The 8,421-nt window shown below is 35.6% G+C and overlaps 1 long non-coding RNA gene across 3 annotated transcripts; it reads left to right on the top strand.

The window, feature by feature from the left end:
• The first annotated feature begins 1,624 nt into the window (after positions 1-1,624).
• LOC122590198 lies at positions 1,625-4,556 on the top strand. Of its 3 annotated transcripts, XR_006322417.1 has the most exons (9): positions 1,625-1,699; positions 2,257-2,388; positions 2,536-2,624; positions 2,798-3,007; positions 3,266-3,358; positions 3,553-3,589; positions 3,676-3,737; positions 3,820-3,877; positions 4,275-4,556. It is a non-coding gene; the product is annotated as an uncharacterized LOC122590198 (long non-coding RNA). The 3 variants fall into 3 exon arrangements; XR_006322415.1 differs by lacking the exon at positions 3,266-3,358; XR_006322416.1 differs by lacking the exons at positions 1,625-1,699; positions 3,266-3,358 and adding an exon at positions 1,948-2,116.
• Positions 4,557-8,421: the final 3,865 nt, after the last annotated feature.

The raw sequence follows: 8,421 nt of genomic DNA, 5'->3' as shown, positions 1-8,421 counted from the left end.
GCAGCAAGGCTGGAGCTAATGGAAGCCCCCATAACTATGATAATTGGTGAAGTCCGACGAGAAGAGCATATACTAGATAAAAGTGAGCTATGGAAGTCGGTGGCAATCAGCTTTCCGCCTATTGAGGAGATAGACATCGGATGACCCAATTGTGATATAAGCAGTAATAGAGAAACACCCAGTGAAAAGAGTGCATGTAGACACTGAAAGTGGGTGTGAAATCATCTACGACCATTGCTTCCAACGATTAAAGCCAACTCTCCAGAAGTTATGGAAAAGCTCAACAAGTTCCTTAATAGGATTCTGGGGGGAAGAGCATGGTCACAAGGTGAAATAACATTACAAGTAACTCTGGGGGAGTAGCCGAAGGAATGTACGAAAGTATTAACGTTCACCATCATTCGGGCCACTCCCCATATAATGTTATTTTGGGAAGGGTAGCCATGAGGAAAATGGGAATAATCCTTTCCTCAACTCATGTTGCAATCAAATTTTCAACACCACCAGGCATCAGATATGTGAAGTCGGAACCACTCTTCAATCGGTATTGTGCTAAACTAGAGCCGCAGGATGTGGCTTCGGTGCAAGAAAAGCTTATACTTTCTGGAGAATCAGAAGAGAAAGTATTCTGATAGGCCCAAACTAGCATATTCTGATAGGCCGCAAACTCCCAACAGAGTATAAAAGAAAGTTGAAAGAATTACTTGAAAGAAACGAAGATGTGTTTGCACAGACGCCATCTGACATGACTGGCGTCCCAAGGCAACTGAAGATAGGAAGTGAAGTATTTGATACCCAACATAAGCTGAATGCTCGACCATACATAGAGCCAATAAAACAGAAGGGAAGAAGTCTAGCCCCATATAGATGCAAGGCCGCAGAAGAGCAAGCAGCGGATTTAGTCAAAACAGGTATCTTGAGGGAAGTCAAATATCAAAGCTGGGTAGCAAACCCAGTTATGGTGAAGAAACACGATGGAGGCTTGAGAATGTGCATTGATTTTACTCACATTAACAAAGCTTGCCCAAAAGACTGCTACCCGCTACCAGAAATCGATTGAAAGGTAGAGTCATTAGTAGGTTTCAAGCTGAAATGTTTTCTTGATGTTTATAAAGAATAACAACAAATATATATGCATCTGAACGATGAAGACAAAACAACATTTTACACTGTTGGGGTCATCTATTGCTACAAGAAGATGCTTTCATTACTTAAAAAATAGCCTTTAATAATACTTAATTTATGACAAACGCAAAACTATGACACACAAAAATGTGTGTCATATAAAAATTGTCATAAATTGTGCAATCTGGAGTTGTCATAAATTGTGCAATCTGGAAGACAGATGGCAATTTTTAGTGTCATAAAAATAAGTCGTCTAAAGAGTACACTGACACACTTTCTTCAGCGGCAACCTAAAAAATTCAAATCACTTTTCCAAACATTAAACCCTTTCCCCTAAAACCATCCTATCCTTCCTTAACCTCCATTCATCCCCAATCTTCTCCCTCACTCACTCTCACACACGTATCAGTCGTATTCATCTTTTGATTAATCGTTATAATAGGGCTCTGACGTTCAATTTCAATTTCAGTTTAGGGCTCAAATATATATATATATTTCAATTTCAATTTAGGGCTCCGATGTTCTTCACGCACAACTTGATCTATTCCTTCCCTTGTTTTCACTCCTGTTGCTCGTAAGTTAATTAAAATTAAATTTTAGTTGATTGTAACTTAATTGCTATGTTAATTAATAATTTGAAGTGTAATTCAGTTGTTATGAAATGATTATTGTATCTCTCATAAGTAATTAGTTGAAATGGAAAATATTGGTGGCGATATATATATATACATACATACATACATATACATATGTGTGTATCTGTATCTATATTCTATATTATATTTAGGGCTTTTGTATGGCTATGATTGTGCTATTAAATTACCATTTATAATAAAATTATTTACCATGTTCTTTTGAGGGAAAATCTCTCCCGTTTACATGCATCAGAATTTAAGTAGGTTGTTACTTTCCGACATTGGACATGGAAGTAACGTGGATGAGTTTCAGTATATGCAGTGTCTAAGCGGTACGATATTGAATGAGATACAGGGTAAGAACGCGATTGGCAGTATATACGATCTCTAATCTTATAGATTACGAGTATTAAATTATGATAACTAGGAGTAAGATTGCTTTCTTCATTGCAACAAAAATTAATAAAGGAAATTTTTTACACATGTGTTCAAATAGAAATTTGTTCTGTTGCCAATGGAGCTACTAAAAAGGGAAATTAGTCGGGCAAAAGAATACATTGTGAAGCAACTTGAGCTTGAAATGGGTCAATCAGTAGAAATGGGGACTATACACGCTGATGATTTCATGGTCAGTTTCATTGTTTTTTTAATAAGTTAACAGTTTATTCTTTACAAGAGTGGTTGTGATTTAACTTGTTTCGGTGAGATTGAATTGTGGAAGAAAGGTACTCTTTTAGGATGTTTGCCTAATGATTGACCTCATTTGAAATGATAGAGGCGCTTTTGTTCCAATCTTGGTATGACTCACTAGACTGTCAAAGCGGCCCAGGAATCTGTCAAGAAGTCAGAGGAGTTTGATATAAGGTAACTCTGCTGTTCCAATATTGACCTCTTAAAACTTCAGTTGCATGATCAAGTATTATGTAATGCGACATTCCTATTTGGGAATTGTGTTTTCGGGTCGGGAAGGGGTTGTTGTGGTTGTTTTACTGCGGTGTTGTTTTTGTTGCTTTACTGATTCCGGCTTTTCTTGTTAGTGGAATGGTGATGAAGTGGGTTGTAGAGGAGCCGTTACAGATAACATTGTGGACCCGACCACATCATTGTGGACTAATTGGATGGCCCTTACTGAGTTCCATTTCCTTCTTCATGTCGTTTATGTGGTTTAGTGCTATCTCACACTTATCCCTTTGTATAATGTAGGTTCTGCTCGAAGCAGTTTCAATAACAGTGTGGCTAATCAAAAAGTAAGATTTTTATTAATAGTTTAAAGACAATACTCTATTCTATTCGAACAGCTGTTCAAAGATAGTAGTTAGTTTCACTTTCATATTTATGAATATGTTTTAACCATTGTAGATTAGGATATCTGGGGGATATCATGGTTTTGATTTAAATTGTAATAGGCAGCTTAAGAATTATTTTATTAAATTATTCAATAGCATATCTCGTCTATTTCAGTTATTATATACGAGTATAGGATTTATTCAAATGGTATTTTGCAGGCTGTACTAGAAACTATTGCTAAAATCACACATGAGAAGGCTAATAAAAATGACACTCAAGAGACGACATAAGTATCTCATCATGCCTAATGTGTATACCCCTGTCAGTTGATTGAGTTCTGATTACTATAGTATAAGTTCGTGTAGCAGAATATCTCCCCTTACCACTATCCAAATGCCACTGCAATGCTATCTTTCTTTTTGAAAAGATAATTGCTACAACCTTGGATCCTTTTCCGTATATCTGGACATTAATACTAACTTTGTGAACCTTTTTATACTGACAGTGAAGATGAGGGCACACAAACATGGATAGACAAACAGGTAACTGAGTAGAAGATACTCTATAATGTTATTTGCTTCACTTTTCTACCTATGCATAATTATTATATGTTGTTGCTTAATTGCAGGACAACGTGTTTGTAATATCAAACAAGAAATCTAAGTATCCAATACTTCAAGTAGATGTAAGGTTAGATATACAAGTTGATTTGTATATTGTTGGTTTAGATACTATAAGGCCTAGAAAGCTTCTTAATCCCCCATATTTTCAGTTTGGTGGGCATATTCTTACTTAGAGGGAACATAACATAAGGCTCAAAAAGGAATTCGGTATGTCTTTTGACCAATTTGTGTTGATTACATTATGTTTCATTTGCAGTTTTTTTAACTGTTTTAGGTGCTAAAAATAGCAGGCTGTTTTTGGTGTTGAAATAATGATAAGTTGTTATTTTTGGTGCGGAAACATTGTAACATTACTGCTGTTTTTAGAGCTAAAATAGTGCAGTTTTGCTGCTATTTTTGGTACTGAAATAATGCAGTTATGCTGCTGTTTTTGGTGCTGAAACAATGCACTATTGCTGCTGTTTTTGGTGCTGAAACAGGCAGAACTGCTGATGTTTCAGCTATGTTGTTTTTGTGATGAAACATACAGTGTTTTGGTGATGAAACAGGCAGCATTGCCGCTGTTTTTAGTGAACTGGTTGACTCGTTTCTTTTACAATTGCAGCCGCCTTATGAAAAACTTGTGGAGCCTAGTCAAGCTATGATTACAGAAGATTTTTCTAAGCTTCAAGTATCCCAACGGGTGTCCAAAGTTAATACTGCATCAATAGAGAAATTATCCAGCTTGCTCACCATGGAATGATCTTCGTGCCAATTGAATATACTTTTAGAGCTGACATATTCTAAATGGAGAAGGCGAAAGGTGGATGTCCATATGGTGCAGGTACTTATGCAGGGGATGGGTCAATCTTTTGTTCAAAAGTTACCTAAGATAATCTACGTTGAAGACCCAGATTAATTATGTAACCAAACTTTCGTTCGTGAGATTGTGTGCTTAAAGATCTTAAAAGGTCAGTATACTGAGGTGTTAAAATAATTTCGAAAATGTAACGTATTTGCTAGATATTGAATAATCACATAAAATAATGCTTAAGAGAATGTTTTTATCAAGATAGGACTGTAAAAGTAAAGATGTACTTGTAAAATCTAATAAATGAACATTTAAAGTGGCAAGATCTTGAATAAAAAACGTTAAAACGTGATAATACTTAAGCATTCGTTAAGAAACAGTATAAAAGCATAAAATATGAGTAATTAATGTACTTGAACGTAAATAAAAAGATTACTTTGTACAAGTTGATCTAAAATAAGCAAAATGCATGGTATGGGCGATAATCGTAAGAAAAACGTTATATAAAATATAAATAAAGTAAAATGCATAAAAGGAATAAGAACACCGTCATTTGTTGACGAGGAGAAGCTCTTAATCCTTTGAGGATTGCCAACATAAAAACCTCGGGGGGAAGCAATCGTCCCTCCGTGCTACTTTTATTATTATAAATCGAAATTAATTACAATTCGAGAGCGCAAGTGATTGATCTAAGTGTTACCATGATGAAAAGTGTTATTTGGAATGTGTTTACAGAAGAAAATAGAGAGAAAAAAGTGTTTTTTCAGAGATCATTCGAAGTGCCTAAGCCTGCAATCACTTGTCCTTTTTATAGAGAAAATAACCAACTAACTATCCTAAAAATCTGGGATCTTGAAGCTGGAAATCAGGGATCTTGAGCAGATTTTTCTCTTTGACTTGAGTACTTGGTAAATGGACGTTGTGGAGCCATTTCTACACGTTTTCAACCATAAATTCCGACTTTGGGGGCAAGTCTTCCGTTTTAATCGTTCCTGTTAAGCTAAATCAAAGAAATAACGATCAGATATCTTAGAGCCTCAAGATCTTGAACTACGAAGATCTTGAACCACGAATATCTAGGACCACGAAGATCTTGGAACCTGAAGATCTTGAAGGTGAAAATCTCAGGCATAATAGTCAAGACAACCATCTGAGCTCGAGTTGCAGCAAGCTTTCCATTAGGGTAAGCACATTGCTACCGTTGCCAAGAAACTCAAGGGAAGCCCGTGATGTGCATGTAACTCACTGAAACAATGTCAAGCTAGATACAATTAGGTTACCTGTTACTAACTTGTGGTTGTATGAAACACATTGTTTTGATATATATGAAATTCTCTCTTTTGCTATTTGTGTATTTATTTGTATTATGAGATTAACTGTTATTTAATGTGTGGATATTAGAAATTTTATAAAAATATTTGTTTTAAAAAAATTTGAACCATGACACGCAAAAAAGGTGTCATAAAAGTGTGTCGTAAAAGGGTGTCATAAAAGCGTGTCATAAATTCATGATGTGCGAAATTCGTGTCATAAAGCTTTAAGACAGGTCGATTTATGACACAAAAAAGCATGTCATCTGACCCCTTTTTATGACACGTAGTCGTTGTCATTAAAGGCAATTTTTTCTAGTAGTGATTTTGGGTTAAAAAATGCAGGAGCAACGTACTAGCGGCTAGTGGATAAGGCATTTGGAAAGCTAATCGGGGGTAATTTGGAGGCTTATGTAGATGATATGGTTATCAAGAGTAGAAGTGAAGAAGACATGTTGATGGACATTGAAGATACCTCCAAGACACTCCGGGCCATGAACATGAAGTTGAATCCAAAAAAATGCACTTTCGGAGCGGAGGAAGGCCAATTCTTGGGCCACATTATCACAAAAGAAGGATTCAAAGCAGATCTGGAGAAAGTAAAAGACATCCTCAGTCTAAAACCACCAAGTAGCCTAAAGTAAATACAAAGTTTCAATGGAAAGCTTGCAGTCCTCCATCGCTTTCTTTCGAGCGAAGCACTCCCTACCTTTTTTCAAAACACCGAAAGGTTGTTTGGCAATCTTTACTTCAGTTGGACGGAGGAGGCTCATAAAGCTTTTACAGAGTTAAAGGAATACTTGTCAAATCTCCCCACCATTATCACACCAACTCCAGGAGAAACTAGGTGCTATATCTAGCAACTTCAGAAGAAACAATCAGTGCTGTTTTGATGACAAACAAAAAAGAAAGGCAAGTACCAGTATATTACGTAAGTAGAGTTTTGCAAGGCCCCGAAACCAGATACCCAAAAATTCAAAAGCTAGCTCTAGCTCTTGTTCATGCAGCACGAAGACTCTGCCGGTATTTTCAAGCACATCTGTAATAACACGATTTCTGCTATTGATTCGATCTCAACAATGGCGGTTCAAGTGTGTGTGTTCTTGGTGTGTTTAGTGTGTGTGATTTTTCTAGAGAGAGAGAAAGAGACGATCTGTATATGTTGTATGTGTAAAAATGGATAAAAGGCTTATGATTTCTAAGGAGTTGAGGGTATTTATAGTCTAAATCTACAATTTAGCTAATTGACACTCCTAGTCCCTCATCTTTAGAAATCATTTCACCATGTCTTAACAACAATAACATCCACTAACTTAAATTACAATTTATCACTATTTTTGGATTTCTAACATTCTCCCCCCTTTAGTGATATATTGTAATGAATGAAGTACGTGTTATTTTGTCTTGTAGGAATTAAGTTGATGAGCCTGATGGTGAAGACAATTGGTGTGATGAAACAAATCTTCAAAGCTTTCTCATTGTCTCTGGAGAACTTGAATCAATCTTGGTCTTGGACTTCTTGTAGTTAAAACATGATGAAATTCTCAATGTTCTGTTTGAACAGAGAATAAAATGAATGAGTCTAGAATCTTTGAAAGTTGTTGAACCGTGAATCAGAGTTGTCTTTTGAAGTGCGAAAGGTATAAATTTGGCTTTGGTTCTTCAATCTTCGATTCTTGAATGAGAATTTGTTTCCTTGGAATGAAGTATCAAAAACTTAAACTCTCCCGCTTGATATATGCCTTGAATCTTCTTGATCAAGTATTATTTATGACTTTGAAGATCTTGAATGAAATGTGTTGATCTTTGTCTTGAATCTTCCAATCAATCTTTTCAACTTTTGTAGCTTTGATCTTTGTCATTTTGACTTAAACACTTTGGAGAGTAAACTTTTGAACAAAACTTTGAATTAATCATGCTCCCCCTCAATTCATGAGTATAAGCATTTTGGAGCATCTTTGAACAATATCCTTATTTTCGATCTCATCCTTAAAAAAGCCTTTCAAGAGAACATATTTCAGCGGCAAAATTCACTTCTTTTTCAATCACAATTAATCTTCTCAATCAATCATAATCTTTTTCTTCCCCTCATAATGACAAAGTTGGGAACCAATGTCATTATGCAAACATTGATTGATAAAATGTGAAAAGAAACCTCTTGCATGGTGGTTTTTGTGTTTGTGAGATAAGAAATGAAAGACCGGATAAGGAAGATCCGTTAACATGTTCAAAAATCAAAAGGATTAATGAAATGACCGAAAGAAATGTATGACATTTTTCGGATTTCCTATGTATCATTGAATTATGCACAAAGCAATTTTCTAACATAGTTCGGTCTTGTAGCTTTTCAACTACGAGATTGCTTAAAAGAATAGAAATCATGGTCAGTGTCACCTAAGGCGTTCGATAACCACAATCTATTATCCTTAAAGACTTGTTAGGAAACATTCGAGGTCACTGATAGACTTCTCGTTCACTCAATAATCACATAAATGTGATTATGAGACCTACGTTCAATGTTGGAAAATATGTTAGCATTGGTAGGATTTCCATTTGATCATTGTGGAATATCAATTAAGATATCACTACAAATGTTCCGGCTATATCACATAGATATGCAATAATATCACAAAGATATGACTCAAATGTGT

Source organism: Erigeron canadensis, chromosome 2 (assembly GCF_010389155.1).
Source record: "Erigeron canadensis isolate Cc75 chromosome 2, C_canadensis_v1, whole genome shotgun sequence".
In the NCBI taxonomy this organism is placed as follows: Eukaryota; Viridiplantae; Streptophyta; class Magnoliopsida; order Asterales; family Asteraceae; genus Erigeron; species Erigeron canadensis.
This window is presented reverse-complemented; position numbering and strand designations above follow the sequence as displayed.